The following is a 17,976-nucleotide window of genomic DNA, read 5'->3' as shown; positions in this document are numbered from 1 at the left end:
CAGGGTGCAAGACAAGGGAAAGGGAATAGCTATGTTACCCCCTTCATATACTCCAAGAATTCCCTATTAGGTGTGTTTGAAGAAAGGCCAAACTGATGAGCAAAATTGGAAATTTCTAGATCTATTCAAACAGATGCATATTAGCATCCTATTTGTAGAGGCTTTGTCACAAATGGCTCGGTATGCAAAGTTCTTAAATGACCTCTTGACCAATAAGAGGGAAATGGAGGAGAGTGTAGCTATGGTTTTGGAAGGAAATTGTTCGGCAATGTGAAAGATCTTGGAAGCTTGATCACACCATGTGTAATCGGAGGTTTGGGGGAAGAAAAACCATTAGTTTATTTAGGGGCCAGTATTAATGTCATGCCATGCACTTTATTTCAAAAATTTGGGCTATGAGAGCCAAGGCCAACCTAATTGACATTATAGCTGGACGATCGCTCAGTTCATCATCCAAGATGTATAATTGAAGATGTTTTAGTAAAGGTTGAAAAGTATATTTTTTCTATAGATTTTGTGGTTCTTGATGTTGATAAAGATGTGGATGTTGCACTAATTCTAGGTAGACCATTCCTACGAACTTTTGAGGCACTCATCGACATGGATGGAGGTGAGATGACACTATGCATAGAAGAAGAGAATATCACATACCATCTTGCCGATGTAATGAAGCATTCTCTTGACTTTGATGATTCATGTTATTTCTTAGATGTTAACGATGAGATTGCTAATGAGTATTTACAGGAATTTTTACACTCGGATCCATATGAACAGTAGTCAGGCATTGAGGAGGAGAAAATGAGCAAACATGTAGAACAAGTCCTCAAAGAGCAACCAAAAGGAGGATTTCTGAAACAAATTTTTCATAGCTTGAAGTGGTCGAGACGTTGCCATAGGAAGCACTCTAATGCACTTGGGGATAAGCACACACAAGTGGAGAGCGATACTCCCTCATTTGGTAACATGCTTAATCAATTCTCCTACAATATGAAGAAATTTTGTCCCTCATGTGTGCAGGTTTCAAAGAAGAAAATTTTCTGTTTCCATGAGCCACCATGAGGAAAGGACAGGTACATCAAGCTTAGTGACGTTAAACAAGTGCTTCTCGGGAGGTAACCCAAGTTTTTACTTAATTTGTAGGTTAGATTTTTATTTTCTGCAGTAATAAATTCATGAGTGTGTGTCTTAATTAATTTTTGTTCATATTGGACTTTTCATTAAAAATTTATGGTGATTTAAATTGATTTTCATGTATGTGGCATGGTTTAAGGTGTAATTCATGTTTATAGTGGAAGAATTAGTGTTAATTTTGAAGGTGAATACTCGCGTAAAACTATCTTTAGAAATTCCACAGTCCACACGGTCCCGTAGAATTTCCATGCGACCATGTACAGTACCCATGCATGGCTTATAAAAATGTGAAGAGATACTATTCACCTTCTTCAACCAAAAATCCTTCATCTCCCCATTTCTCCATCTTCAAGAGTTCCAACCTTTGGACTCCAAAACCATTTTTCTTCTAGTTCTTGGAGTTCTATGAGTGTTTTTCCAGGTTTTCCACCGAGTTCACTTCTCTGATTCATTCCGGTAAGCGCTCATCTCCCCACATATTCTCCCTGTCCTCATTTTCAAATCTATGGAGACTTCTTGGTTTTTAGATGTTATTTCTCATGGAAATTCATGTTAAACACTTTAGAATGCATGTAAAACCACTTTGGTGAGCCGTTGGAGCATGACCATGGCTTTTTGCCTATGGTCAGGCACCCACACAACCGCATGGGCTAGTTGACTATAGCCAGTGTAGCTACGAGACCGCATGGCCCCTCTGCCGAGCCAAACCACACCCACAGGGGTGCATGGTGAGCCCACGTGACTGCGTGGGTTGGAACCGTGGCCAGTAATGCCATGCAGCCATATGGCTTGCTCATATGCCCGTGTGGATTTATGCACACACCGTATTCATACCAAACTAACTTCTTTTGATGTTTTACTCACAGATATGGCACCAAAGACCAAGAAAGTCAATCATAAATAGCCTCACCAAGATAGGAAGCCAACCCCACCACCAGCGATTGATCGACACGAAGTGTGTACAGTCGCAAACGCACGGGGTCGTCAAGTAATAAACCACTCGTGCACGCGCGAATGGGTCATATTCCCAAGGGGCCTGAGGAGCTACCCTACTCACTTCTTACCTGTTGTTTAGCTCACCGATTCCAAGATAAGAAAAAAGAAGAAAAGAAAGCGAAACGAAAAGCGAAATGAAATCTTAAGAAGTACGAAACAAGTAAAATACGGGAGATGCCCAAGGTTGGAAAACGGTCACGGATGCGGATTCCCAAGGGGGCTACTATAGTGAGTAGGAAATTGAGTAATAAAGCACATGGCTAGTTGGACCGAGAAAACCAAGACCTAGGTCAACCCGATGGTCATGGCAATTGACCCCTAACCCGGTGCAAGTGTTGAGCGCGGAATCTCTTCCGCCCAACTTCCCACACGGTTGCAAGGAGAATGTAAGTTTTCACAAGTTAGGGTGGAAACACAAGTAGTTTTCAACCCTAGGATTGGTGGGGTACAAATACCCGATGGTCACGGCATATTTATACAATGAACACTTCCTAGTTTGTTGGAGTCTAGCACTAAGGCAATGGTCATGCTACAAAGTGCTACCAAGAATTTGATACATCACCCAATCAAATGTACCAAAACAAGCAAGAACACCAAACAAGGATCACAACAAGCCAAACATGCATAAACTACTCAAACAATCCAAAACATCACAAGTTCGCCCCCTAGATTCACCTACATCCAGTGACCTAGGGGTTTAGTTGTTCATCTTCAACAAGAAAACCAAATAATCTATACAAACAACTAAAGTAAACATGAGGAACACTCCCTCAAATGATGAAGGTCGAATGATGCAAGAATCCCCGGAGAAAGCTTTCCGAAGATGCCACTCGAAGGGGTGGCTTCCCGTTGTCTTCAACCTCCAAGCAATGATGCCCTAGAAGTAGATCCTCCTTGTTCTTGCTCTCCCCGCCGAGAAAATGCTTGGATTTCCTCCCTTTTTGCGCTCCTAAAGCTTGGGTTCAAGTGATGTGGAAGTGTTCTCCAAACCTTAGCCGGTCTTGTCCCCCAAAGAAGAAGAAAAATCAAGCAGAAGATGCCCAAAAAATGCCCTTCAAGACCTTATAAGTGCCCAGATCCCGACCGGTAAACGGGTCAGTATACCGGCCGTATACCGACCCCTCGGGAATTTCAGTTTCTGCCGAGAAGCCCGCGATGAGCTACAGTAATCCCGGCCCCCGGAAATGCCGTTTTGATGCCGACTTCATCCCCAATCGCGTCGCCGAGGTAGCAAGGCTACAAAAGGCCCTGAAATGCAGAAATACTACAATTTAGACCAAAAAGGCATCGATTCAACAAATAAATATAAAGAATAATATAGAACAAATACATGCAAAATACATACTTTTAGATGTTTATCAGCGATCGAATTTATTGAACCTGCACATCAGCAAAGGTTCGAGCGCCTCCAGAAGTTTATGTTTGGACAGTCACGCCACATCAATTGAGATGCACTTTGGGGAGATTGGACTTACTGACAAGGTTCAAGAGCTTGTTGAAATAGGAGGTTGGGACTGACTTCTTACTATTTATCATCCTATCTTGTGAGACATTACTTTAGAGGTTCCTTCCTCGTTCTCTTTTACTCGCTCCATGGCAGATACCAATTTTCACAATGAGAACACCATTCATTTCCTAGGTTTTGGATAGCCACATGGGATGTCCCTGCCCTAGTTTATAGTCCTACTCGGCTTGTACGATGAGGATTATATTGATACAGTGGAGTATGCATAGCTTCCCACTAACTATCTGACACGCCCCTTATGTGCACGGGTTTATCGAAGTAATAATACCCCGGTGAGTGGGTAGTCGAATCCACAGGGAATAGTGATTAGAAACACAAAGATTGCTATTTAACTAAAGTGAAGATGAATCAATAGTGGTATAAACAAAATCAATATGAAAATAACTAAAGAAAATAAGAAAGAGAGGCGCAATAAAATGAGAGGAAATGCAATCGATAGAAAGTGGGGCACTCGGACATTGCTCCCCCTAGGACTATTGTTCCAATTTCAATACCAATCATTATAACTCCTAACTGATGTTTAATGTGTCATGGAGATCCTTAATCACACGGTCCCATAACTTAAGGTCAACCGTGACTAACCCTACACTATGCCCCAGTGGAGAAATCTCTCAGTCTCGACACCTCACACTATGCTAGGTTGCTTTAGGCTCTAGGGATTCCAAGTGATAAACCGTATTCCCCAATAAAGATCTAACTCTTTGGATCAGGCGAAAGACCCCTAATCACATTTAAGCCCCAGATACTAAGGATTATTTCAATGCTTCACTCTGTTGCACGCACAACTAAGCCCCAGTGGAGTTTGTCTCTTAGCACATCACTCTATTGTGACAACAAAGAGCTCTTGGAACATGGAGGTTGAGTAAATCACACTAGAGGGGAAAGGGGATGCTCTGCTACCTCTCGACTAACCCTCTCAATCCTCTCCAATCTAGTATACTCTAACCCTCATGTTGTGTCACTCATCGACAAAAATTACCAAGATGGGTTCTCAACCCTAGTGCCATTCTAAGGGAAACTCAACAAAACAAGCATTCAAGATAGGAACTCAATTAAAAACATCAATTAAATAAAGCATAATAAGAGGTTAAAGAAACAATATCATTCTAGAGTTTATAAGTCCAAGCATCCACTAAAGGTTTAGCTCTCCATGTAGCAAAATACTGAATAATGAAGTCAAAAGTAGAGAGATGCAATCCATGAATAAAACCCCCTTGGTATTCATGTCGATGGTCTCGTGGAGTAGCCTCATCCTCTTCAACGGTTCCCTCATCAAGCCTAGAGCACACACCTCGCCGAATCGATGTAAAAGAAAGCTCCCTTAATAACTATCTTTCAACGGAACACAGTGTCAAAGGCCATAGAACTACTCCAAAAACCTTGCCAAAGCTTTTCTAAACTCTAGCCGCAGTCCTCTCCAAAGTTGGGGAAAATGTGAAGAAAGGATGGAAAAGAGGATCCCCAAATCGATACAAGTTACGACTTTTAAAGGGCTGGAATCGGGAATCCACACGGGCGTGTGGAATTTCCACATGCCGGTGTGAATTTGTAAGAAATCTGTTTTTGGCGGTTTGTGAACAGTAACTACTACAGTGAACCGCCATTGGCTATGTAAGCATGTATTTCAGTCAAAACTTATGTAATGAACATGTGTAATGTGAAGTCTCCCCCCCCCCCCACACACTTAAGATCTACGTTGTGCTCAATGTACGCAAGTGACACAACCGTATATGCGTGTAAACCACAAGTGCACGGGTGTCAAAGTAATAATCCCAGATGAGTGGGTATAGTATCCAAAGAGAGTAGGGGATAAAGACACTTAAGTTGTTTCTTAACTAATGTGGGAGATGAATAGTGATATGTGTGACAAAATATGAAATAACAAAAATAAAAGCAACAAGATAGAGAGCACAAGTAATGGAGAAGGTAAGGCAATCGATAAAGATGGGGTACCCGGATATTGATCCGCCTAGGACAATCGTTTGAAGTGCAAGAACCCTCTATTATACTTCCTAATTGATGCAACAATGAGTCGTGGAAATCCTAAATTACATGATCCCAAATCTGAGGTCAACCATGCCTAACTCTATACATGTCCCGGAGGAGAAATTAAATAACCTCTCAACCTCGCACTCGCACAGAATTGCAATACGCTCTAGGGATTCCAAGTGATAAACCATGTTCCTATGTATAGACCTAACCCTTTGGTACAAGTGGAAGATCCCAAGCCAAAATTAAGTCCTAGGTGCTAAAATCACTTCAGCGCTTCACTCCGTTGCACTCGCAACTAAGCCCCAGTGGAAGGTCATCCCTTAGTCCATTCACTCTACTATGGCCGCAAAGACCTCTTGGAACATGGAGATAGGATAAATCACACCGGAGGGGAAAGGGGATACTCTGCTACCTCTTGACTCACCCTCTCAACCCTCTCCAATCTAGCTTTGTCTAACTCTTATGGTGTGTCACTCACTTACAAGAGTTAAAAACAAGAACTCTCAACCCTAGTGTCACTCTAGGGGAGTATTCATACAATCAAGTCTCCAAGATTGGAACTCACAATAAACATCAATTAATTGAAAGCATAATAAAGAGGTTCAAAGAAACGAATACATCCTAGGGTTCACAAATACCCAAGTACCGACTAGGTGTTTAGCTCTCCATGGAGCTAGATACAATCAATGAATTCGAATGTAAAAACAAAGCATCCATAGAAAACCCGCTCCATAATCATGGCGATGGTCTTATAGAGAGTCCTCTACTCATCGCAAGGGTCCCTTTGTCTGGCCTAGGATACACCTCACCGGATTGGTGCCGACTAAAGCTCTCCCACTAACCTTCTTCTAAATGGCGCGTGATGTCGGAGACATAGAACCTCTTCAAAGCCCTAGCCAATACCTCTCTCAAGTTGGGGAAAAGATGGAGAAAACAATCCTGAAATCGGGGCTGAAATCGGCTTTTAAAGGGCTGGAATCGGGAATCCACACGCCCATGTGGGCGCCCCTGTGGATTTTCCACATGCCCGTGTGGATTCTCTGTTTTCCTGTTTTCTCGGCAGGCTGTAAACAGTGTTGCTATATATCTTTGCTACAATGTTTTCTATAGTATCCTGCTACAGTATCCCCCTGAAATACTCCTGAATCCATACTTTCATCGAGGTAACGCAAACGGGCACACATTTACGTCATGGATCACCTTGGTTCTTTAATAATGGACATGTTGGTGGAGATCTTGTTCTATATGCACAAGTTGGAATGCTTGAATGTGACTGCCCTTGTGCCGTTCCAAATAGTTGTGCTAACTCGAGTACGAGGAGGTTGGCACACATTCCTGCATCTAGAACCCGACCTATGTCTTCGCGTTTGAACCTTAGCAAGATTTCCTCCCAATTAGTGCATTACGATCCACATTGGCTTCTTTCTCTCATAATCGGCCTCACAACCCTACCTGCATAAAAGTAACATAAATACACCCATATTAGCATTAAAACCCAAGAAAAGTAATGCTCAACACAAGGAAAGAACACTTCATATTCTTATCGCACAAGCACTTATCAGCAAGCATGCACAATAGGATATAAATCAATCGAAAGCATATGTAGAAGTGGGCAATCGAAAGCATATTCATTGAGAGTTGTGTCTCAATGGGTTGTGGAGGACACACGGCCATAAGACCGTGTCCATGACTAGTTCCTCAAATACCATACTCACAAGGCCATCTGCACGTATACACAAGGGGGTTCAGTGAAGCTCAACAAAAATAAAGACAACTCGAGTATATAAAGATAAGGCAATGAAATATAACTTGAAACAAAAATAAATGATAAACTCAGAAGGAAAATCCTTTCTGAGTGATACAAGTCCAAAATAAAATACGGAAATGAAATACGAAAAATAAGAACAAAGAAAAGTAAAGACGCATCAAGCGTCGGTATCAGGATCGGTCACCTCTACTGATGTTGCTGCTGGTGAAATATGTGAATCGACTAACACTTGAATAGGAGATGGTGGTGCTGGAGATGCCTGTGTCCTGGGTCTCATAATGAACGGTGAGGCGGCGTCTCGCTTGAGGATCTGCTATAGGATATTAAGACGTGCCATGACCTCTATATGGTGTGTGGCCTGTGTCATGTAAACCTTGGCAACCTCAGTCAGAAGCATCCTTACAGCACTCTCAAGCCTCTCAAAATGATCATAGGCTCAAAATGGGGAGAACATGTACACTAACGGCGGCTCCTGTGCTGCCGGAGGTACCTCGGTCTCCATCTGCTCGGGCTGATGCATGGGAACCGACTGAGACCCCTCTATTGTAATTCCCTCGACCTCAAATGGCTCTGGTGGGGGCATGTTCAACACATACATCCCATCTCTATACCTACGGATCTTACCCATCAGTCGCATAGTCTCTAGGACGAGGGGTGCAGGTATGATCGTCTTCTCGGTCCCTCTGATGGCGTCTAGTAGACCCATCCCAATGATAAGTCAAGTAATGTAAGGGCCCCCAAGAAAATAACTCCAATCCTGGCATACTACCCCTTGTACCTCAGATACTCAGCTATAATGTACCCAGATGGATCGGCTGAATCTGCACCATGGAGTAAAGGTATAATAGCTCCTATCTACTCAATACCCTTGTGCTATCACCACGGCCATTCACTGACCTACTCAGAATGACATGAAAGTAGTGATATGCAGGTTGAGAAATACACGTGGCCTTGGACATCCCCGGCTCATACTGGCCCTGACCACATAATGCTCTATATGCTCTCTACCGGGTAAAATAGCCAGGATAGTCTGTTAGTAACCGAGCGTACTACTCAGTGTCTGTGAATGCCTCATCATACAGTCCAAGTAGAATCAAAAACTGACTGACGCTCATGCTGTGGTGATGTCCAAACGCTGTAAACTAGATCGTGTCGATGCTCGAGAAGCAGCTGTAAGGGCAACCGAACTCAAACAATGAGTGCACCTCTAGTGTAAAAGCATGCGAATAGCTGGCTCCTTTATCAACAGTAAACACCACCAACTACCCACCGAGAGGAGCTCGTCAACCTCATTGGCCATGTCAGCAACTAACAGCACCTCTTTAAGCAAGCTCAAATCCGAAAATCGCATCTGACCGAACTTGAGCTTAGACAAACTCTCGAATCGAGCCGGGTGCTCAGGAATCGAGAACTCTATATGCTCCGGCTCAGGTGAGACCTCTCAATGATGCTTGCCAGCTACTTTCTTAGTCCTTGGTGCCATACCTATAAGTATTGAAAAGAAAATCAATCAAATAAACTTACAAAATAATACTGCAGGAATCCACACAGTCGTGTGGAAATTCGACATGCCAGTGTGGATCCACAGAGCGTGACTGCCGCACGGCCTCTATGCAATATACCTAAAAATACATCATAAATTCATTCAAAAATCACATTAAACCACGCACCAACCACTTTAACATACAAACGAGGCAACAATCACTAGTTTATTTGAATTAAATCAAGATTGGAGAAGAAAAGAAGGAATGAGGGTTTACCGAAGAAATGAAGATGAAAAGCTTCCAATCGGCTGGAAAACTCGAGTACAATCCTTCTAAAATTACGGTGAAAAGTCGGGAGAGTGAGCGGATGCATTTTTTTGGTGTGTAGAAGTGTAAAAATGAAAAGGCACATAAGGATTATAAAGAAAACCCGCACCTCTTTGTGTTCTATACATCCACAAGGGAGCCTCACAGGAGCAAACACATGCCCCTATATGCTCTCGGGATACCAAACTTTGTCTCTGAACGCATCCACACGGGATTGTGAAAATTCCCCATGCCCGTGTGCCCGACCCACAAGGGCACACACACGCCCCTGTTGCTTCTCTGTCCAACAGAGAAAAATTCTAAGTGTTTCACACACCCCTGTGGAAATCCGACATGGACATGTGGATCTTCACAGGGTACTCACAGGGGCATCCACATTCCCCTGTGTCTTCTCGGGATGGAGGAGACCTCACAAGGGCATGTGACCGTCACAAGGTCATTTACAGGGGCAGACACACGCCCCTGTATCCTCTCGGGATGAGCTTCTGAATGAAAACACACGCCCGTATGGAATATCCACACAGCCGTGTGTTTTCTCTAGATGACTTGAAAAATCTACAAGCCCGGCATAAAATTTCTGAACATGTATTCACACTTAGAGCCTACCTCTACAATGCAAAATTAACCAGAGAATCATTAAAAACATGCTCAAACGACCAAGAAACTTTGCCACACACAATAAAGCACGCGATAACATCAATGATCCACAAGAAAAACACAGCAATTTGCATGTAAAAATGAAGACACCTACACTCAAAGCTTTACTCATGCAAGTTCTAAACTAAAAACTGGAAAAATCGTAAAGACTTGGGTTGCCTTCCAAGAAGCGCTTGTTTAATGTCACAAAACTTGACATACCTCTTCTTACCTCACAAGGGCTCATAGATAAAGGTTTCCCTCTTACCCATAACCTGAAAACATGATGAACATAATCTTTTGAGGACAGAGGATGAGCTATCGAGCATGTTACCATATGAGGATTTGTCACCCTCACATCGTTGTTGTATATCACCATTAGCCTCGGGGCATTTCTTGTGGCGTCTCCTTGCTCGCTTTATCTTTCAGAGCACCTTCTTCATGATCCCTACGGTAGACTGTACCTTTTCCTCTAGACCAAGCATCAAGACTTCTTCATTTTCAACTTCTTGGTCTAGCACCCCTTTATATGGGTCCGTATTCATGATTTCCTGCACATATTCATCTATTAGTTCATTGGTAGTGTCAAGAAAATAAAGAGTATCTTTAAAGTCAAGAGAATGTTGCATGGCTTCGGCGAAGCAGTATGTCAACTTGTCATCGCCAACCCTCAATGTCAACTTCACACCGTCCATGTCGATAAGTGCCTTTGAAGTACATAAGAATGGTCTCCCAAGTATCAAAGGAACATCTACATCCTCGTTGACATCCAACACTACAAAGTTACCAGGAAATATGTACTTGTCAACCTTCACCAGTACTTCTTCGATAATGACCCTCGGATGTCTAATCGTTCGGTCTTCCAATTGAAGTGTCATCCTAGTGGGCCTAGGCTATCGCAAGCCTAGCTTTTGAAAGAACGAGTATGGCATGATGTTAATAGTAGCCTCTAAAGCCTCCAATGCCATCTCTTCACCCATATTACCAATGTTACAAGGAATAACAAAACTTCTGGGGTCTTTCTTCTTGTTCGGCATATTCTTTTGCAAAATCGCAGAACAATAGGCATCTAAGATCACCGATGCACTCTCCTCTAACTTCCTCCTATCGGTCAAAAGATCCTTTAAAAACTTTGAATATCAAGTCATTTGGGACAATGCCTCCACAAAAGAAATGTTGATGTACAGTTGCTTGAATAGACTGACACGTCCGAATATGCGTGTGTGTACTGCAAGTGCACGGGTGTCGAAGTAATAAATACCCGGTGAGTCGGGTAGTCGAATCCACAGGGAACAGGGCTACTAGTACTAACTTCTTCTCTGCTATCTAGCTTAATGATAATGGGATAGTGTGGTGATCTAATGTGCGAAGAGATGAACACCGGAGACGAATATGCAAGGGTAAAATGGAAGGAGAATCTGAATCAGTAAAAGTGGGGTATTCGGGCAATGCTCCCCCTAGGATTCAGGTATTAGGTACCGGATAAGCAAAGTGTTTCTATGATGAGTAAGTTAAATCGTGGAAATCCAAACATAATCGGGTCTATCTCTAGATCACCGATACTAGTCCCCTACGAGGTCCCGGTGGAGAAATCGCTCAATCTCAACACCTCACACCACATATGACCGCAAAGCACTCTAGGGATTCCAAATTGTGTATCCAATTCCTAAAGATTGATCCAACCCTAATTCCCGGCGAAGGATCCTAACCCCCTACAAGGTCCCAGTGGAGAAATCGAGCAATCTCACGCCTCCCACCAAATATGGTTGCATAGATCTTAGGGAATGGAGATAGAATACACCAATCGGAGGGGAAAGGGGACACTTCACTATCCCATGACTCACCCTCTCAACCCTCTTCAATCTTGAGGTTCTAACCCTAATGAAGATCTCTCTCCCACCAAGGCAACAAATCATGCAAACCAAATAACCATAAGATCAATAAGGCAAGCAAGCATTAAACAATCAAGAATGAAACTTAATCAAACTCGGATTAAATAAAAAAACACAAAAGCAAATCCACAAAAGATGAGAATCCTAGGGTTCACAAGCCCAAATACCCTCTAGGGTTTTTAGCCCTCCATGGAGCAACATACAAAAACACACCATCAATGAATGAAAGTACATTAAAACCATAGAAATAAACCCCTTATATATGAACTGATGCCCTTGATGGAGAGCTTCGACGTCTTGAAGGACCCACTCCGAAGCTAGGTTCACCGGTGGCTTCCTTGATGCTATGACGGAGGAGGAATCGATCAAAGTTGGTGACGAAGCGCCTCCAAAGCCGCAAAGACCTCCTCTCCAAACCCTAGCCGTCTCACCCCTCAAGAGCCGCACAAAAGATGAGAAAGAATAGGGCAAAACGGCTATTTATAGGCCTTAGATCGCGTCTGTCACGTGCCCTCACGCGCCCGTGTGGATTTTCCACGCGCCCGCGTGGGCTGCAAGAATTTCCACGTGCCCTCACGTGCCCTCACGCGCCCGTGTGAAAACGGCTATTTATAGGCCTTAGATCGACGTCTTGAAGGACCCACTCCGAAGCTAGGTTCACCGCGTGGGCTGCAAAAATATGTCTACTCAAGCACTTATCATAGACCGAAGAACTTCTTATATTGCTCATCATTTTGGTCGTTCTTTAATCTCAAAGGATAAGAGATTCTTGGCTTGTAAGGCGGGATTGCCACCTCTTTCTTCTTATTTGCTCTCTCCTCAACCCCCATGACCTCAGGTGCTTTAACATTGGTCTTCTCATTTGGAAACCTACCCTCAAACTCACGACCACTTCTCAAAGTGATCGCCTTCACATGTTCTCTCAGATTAGTTTTGGTGTTACTAGGCAAGCTTCCTTGAGGTTTCTCCGATAATGACTTTGCAATTTGCCCCACTTAATTTTCTAGATTGTCCAAAGATGCGGTGTGGTTGTGAGGTGTAGCTTCATCCAATTGAAACCTTGTGTCCAATAACTGGATGAATCTCGTCAATGCTTTCTCTAGATTGGTCATCCGGGTTTCCAAGCATGAAACTCAGTTCTCCATGTTTGGGGCTTGTTATTGTTGTTGGAAACCCGGTAGTGCCATGTCCTTTTGTTGCCCTTGCCTTTTCCAAGAAAAGTGGGATAGCTTCTCCATCCTTGGTTGTAGGTGTTTCTATAAGGATGCCTTATCCTCTTCCCGAATTACCGACAAAGTCTACTTGTTCAGTTGGGCTGAAGTAGCAATCAAAATAGGATAATAAGATGGCATATGTGAACCCCCACAACCAGCATAACTTGTGATTGCGGCTACCCTTGGTGAAGTTAATGTATCCAATTTCTTGCTTAATGCCTCTACTTAGGCTGCCAAGGATGTAACCGCATTAATTTCATGGAGTTCAGCCACTTTCTTCCTTTCTCTTGCATTCCATTGGTAGCTATTCAAACCCATTTCTTCAATCAATTATTGGGCTTCTTTGGGAGCCTTGTTCCCCATTGTACCTCCTACGGCGGTATCTAGAAGTTGTTTGTTGCTTAAGTTCAACCCATTATAAAAGATGTTAATGATCATCCACTCGGGGAATCCATATTGTGGACACTTCCACAGAAGGTCCTTGAATCGTTCCCAAGTCTCAAACAAAGTTTCAAGCTCCATCTGAACAAATGAAGATATCTCATTATGAATCTTTGTCGATTTTCCTAGAAGGAAGTACCTTGCAATGAATGCTTTAACCATTTCGTTCCATGTTGTAATGGAAGCTCTTGGCAATGAATGGAGCCACTGTTTGGCCCTTCCTTTCAAAGAAAATGGGAAAGTCCTCAGGCAAATTATATCATCAGAAACCCCATTGATCTTCAACATGTCGCACACTTCAAGAAAGTTCTCAATATGATTGTTCGGGTATTCATTGGCTAACCCATTAAATTGTGCAGACTATTGAACCATCTGAATAAAGTGCAGCTTCAACTCAAAAATCTGGGCTGCTACCGGTGGCCTCACAATGCTCGATTGTGTCCCATGAATAGTAGGTCTAACAAAATCTGAAAGAGTTCTTCTTTAGTCCTCTTGTTCAGCCATGTTTTTAGATCCTTCACCCTCTATCTCAGCTGAATGATTCTATTCTTGGACATGTTCTTTAACTCTTCTACAAAGTGTTCATTCAAGTTTAGGATGTCCTTTAACCAATGTCAAAGTGTTCCCTCTGATCATAACCTGGAGCTGCTACAAAAGAAAGAAAAACAAATCAAAACGATGACAGAATAAGAAAGTGTGAAATAGAATAAATGATGAATAACTAAAATAGCAAAGTACAAAGTGTTTCTAAAATGCCTACTCCCCGACAATGGCAACAAAAACTTGACACACCCCTTGTGTGTGACCCGCAAGTGCATAGGTTTGTCAAAGTAATAATACCCCCGTGAGTGGGTAGTCAAATCCATAGGGAATAGTGATCAGAAACACAAAGATTGCTATTTAACTAAAGTGAAGATGAATCAATAGTGGTATGAACAAAATCAATATGAAAAGAACTAAAGAAAATAAGAAAGGGAGGCGCAATAAAATGAGAGGAAAGGCAATCGATTGAAAGTGGGGCACTCGGACATTGCTCCCCTAGGACTATTGTTCCAAGTGCAATACTAATCATTATACCTCCTAACAGATGTCTAATGAGTCATGGAGATCCTTAAACACATGGTCCCAAAACATAAAGTCAACCATGACTAACCCTACACTATGCCCCGGTGGAGAAATCTCTCAGTCTCGACACCTCACACTATGCTAGGTTGCCTTAGGCTCTAGGGATTCCAAGTGATAAACCCTATTCCCTAATAAAGTTTTAACCCTTTGGTTCAGGCGAAAGACCCCTAATCACAATTAAGCCCCAAATACTAAGGATTACTTGAACGCTTCACTCTGCTGCCCATGAAACTAAGCCCGAGCCGAGTTTGTCTCTTACCACTTCACTCTATTGTAACCGCAAAGAGCTCTTGGAACATGGAGGTAGAGTAAATCACACCAAAAGAGAAAAGGGACGCTCTGCTACCTCTCGACTCACCCTCTTAACCCTCTCCAATCTAGTATTGTCTAATCCTCATGGTGTGTCACTCATCCACAAGGATTACTAAGATGGGTTCTCAACGCTAGTGTCACTCTAAGGGAAAATCAACACAACAAGTATTCAAGATTGGAACTCAATTAAAAACATCAATTAAGGAAAGCATAATAAGAGGTTAAAGAAACAATATCTAGCTAGGGTTTACAATTCCAAGTACCCACTAAGGGTTTAGCTCTCAATGGAGCAAAATACAATCAACAATGGAGTCAAAAGTAAAGAGATGCAATCCATAAATAAAATCCCCTTGATATTCATGTCGATGGTTTTGTGGAGTAGCCTCATGACAAGGTCCCCTTGCGTATATCAAGCAAAGGCACGGGTTTATCGAAGTAATAATCCCGGGTGAGAGGGTATCGAATCCACAGGGAATAGGGAATAAAAATACTTAATTCGATTCTTAGCTATGTGAAAGATCAATGATGATAAGTGTGTGACAAGTTCCCCTTGCTTATATCCCGCAAGTGCACAGGCTTGTCGAAGTAATAATCCCGGGTGAGCGGGGTCGAATCCACAGGGAGTAGGGAGTGAAAATACTTAATTTGATTCTTAGCTATGTGGAAGATCAATTGTGATAGGTGTGAAATTGATTCAATTCTCAACAATAAAATCAACAAGTGAAAGAGCAAAAGTAAGAAGAGGGTAAGGCAATCGATAAAGATGGGCTACTCGGATAATGCTTCACCTAGGATAATCGCTTCAAGTGCAAGAACTCTCTATTATGCTTCCTAATCAATGCAATGGTGAGTCATGGAAATCCTTACATACATAGTCCCAAATCTAAGGTCAACTATGCCTAACTCTATACATGTCCCGGAGGAGAAATCGAACAATCTCAACACCTCGCACTCGTATAGAGTTGCAATGAACTCTAGGGATTCCAAGTGATAAATCTCTTCCTAAATATAGACCTAACCCTTTGGTCCAGGCGGAAGGTCCCTAGCCACAATTAAGCCCTAGATACTAAGATCCTCTCAACGCTTCACTCCATTGCACGCGCAACTAGGCCCTAGCGGAGGTTCATCCCTTAGACCACTCACTCTATTATGGCCACAAAGAACTCAAGGAATAGAGGTAGAATCTATCACGCCGGAGGGGAAAGGAGACGCTCCTATACCTCTCGACTCACCCTCTCAACCCTCTCCAACCTAGCTTTGTCTAACGCTCGTAGTGTGTCACTCACTCACAAGGTTACCAACAAGAACTCTCAACCCTAGTATCACTCTAGGGGAAATGTTCATACAATCAAGCATTCAAGGTTGGAACTCACAATAAACATCAATTTATTGAAAGCATAATAAAGAAGTTCAATGAAACGAATACATCCTAGGGTTCACAATCATCCAAGTACCCACTAGGGGTTTAGCTCTCCATGGAGCTTAATACAATCAAAGAAATCGAATGTAAAAGCAATGAATCCATAAAGAAACCCCCTCGATGGTCGTGTCGATGGTCTTGTGGAGAATCCTCTACTCGTCGTCCAAAGATTCCTTCGTCCAGTATAGGATACGCCTCGATCGAAGCTCCCCTACGAACCTTCTTCCTAATGGAATCACGATGTCAGAGCCGTAGAACTTCTCCAAAACCTTGGCCAATACCCCTCGAAACCATAGCCGAAGTCCTCTCACAAGTTGGGGAAAAGATGGAGAAAAGAATACCAAAATCGGGGCTGAATCGGCTTTAAATAGGGCTGGAATCGGGCGACTCCATGGGCGTGTACGGTAACCTGCTACATTGCTCTGCCAGAAATACTCCCGAATCCACTTTTCATCGAGGTAACATAAACGGGCACACGTTTATGCTGTGGATCGCTTTGCTTCTTCAATGACGGATAAGATGATGGAGATCTTGTTCTATGTGCATAAGTCGGAATGCTTGAGTGTGACTACCCTTGTGCCCCTCCAAATGGTTGTGTAAACTCAAATACGGGGAGGCTAGCACACACTCTAGCATCTCGCACCAGACTTATATCTTCGCATTTGAACTTTAGCAAGATTTCGTCCAAAATCGGTGCATTGTGATCCACATTGTCTTCTTTCCTTAATAATTGGTTTCACAACCCTGCATGCACGAAAGTAACATAAAAACACACATATTAGTGTAAAAACTCGAGGAAAGTAATGCTCAACATAAGGAAATAATGCTTCGTATTCATATCGCATAAGCACTTATCAGTGTGACAATGATTCAATTCTTGAAAGTAAAAAACACAAGTAAGAAGACATGAATAAAGGAGAAGGTAAGGCAATCGATAAAGATGGGGTACTCGGATAATGCTCCGCCTAGGATAATTGATTCAAGTTTAAGAACACTCTATTATGCTTCCCAACCAATGCAATGGTAAGTCGTGGAAATCCTTAATTACATAGTCCCAAATCTAAGGGAAACTATGCCTAACTCTATACATGTCCCGGAGGAGAGATTAGATAACCTCTCAACCTCGCACTCACATAGAGTTTCAATGAGCTCTAGGGATTCCAAGTGATAAATCTCTTCCTAATTATAAATCTAACCCTTTGGTCCATGTGGAAGGTCCCTAACCACGATTAAGCCCTAGATACTGAGATCACCTAAACGCTTCACTTCGTTGCACGCACAACTAAGCCCCAGCAGAAGTTCATCCCTTAGACCATTCACTCTATTATGGCCACAAAGAACTCGAGGAACAGAGATAGAATCTATCACATCGGAGGAAAAAGGGGACGCTCCTGTACCTCTCGACTCACCCTCTCAACCCTCTCCAACCTAGCTTTGTATAACGCTCGTGGTGTGTCACTCACTAACAAGGTTACCAACGAGAACTCTCAACCCTAGTGTCACTCTAGGGGAAATGTTCATACAATCAAGCATTCAAGATTGGAACTCACAATAAACATCAATTAATTGAAAGCATAATAAAGAGATTCAATGAAACGAATACATCCTAGGGTTCACAAATACCCAAGTACCCACTAGGGGTTTAGCTCTCCATGGAGCTAAGTACAATCAAAGAAATAGAATATAAAAGCAATGAATCCATAAAGAAACCCC

The 17,976-nt window shown here is 42.7% G+C and overlaps 1 non-coding gene across 1 annotated transcript; it reads left to right on the top strand.

The window, feature by feature from the left end:
• The first annotated feature begins 13,413 nt into the window (after positions 1–13,413).
• On the top strand, positions 13,414–13,519 carry LOC120272843. The gene has a single exon (XR_005540378.1). It is a non-coding gene; the product is annotated as a small nucleolar RNA R71 (small nucleolar RNA).
• Positions 13,520–17,976: the final 4,457 nt, after the last annotated feature.

The sequence above is a fragment of the Dioscorea cayenensis genome, chromosome 11, assembly GCF_009730915.1.
Source record: "Dioscorea cayenensis subsp. rotundata cultivar TDr96_F1 chromosome 11, TDr96_F1_v2_PseudoChromosome.rev07_lg8_w22 25.fasta, whole genome shotgun sequence".
NCBI lineage: Eukaryota > Viridiplantae > Streptophyta > Magnoliopsida > Dioscoreales > Dioscoreaceae > Dioscorea > Dioscorea cayenensis.
This window is presented reverse-complemented; position numbering and strand designations above follow the sequence as displayed.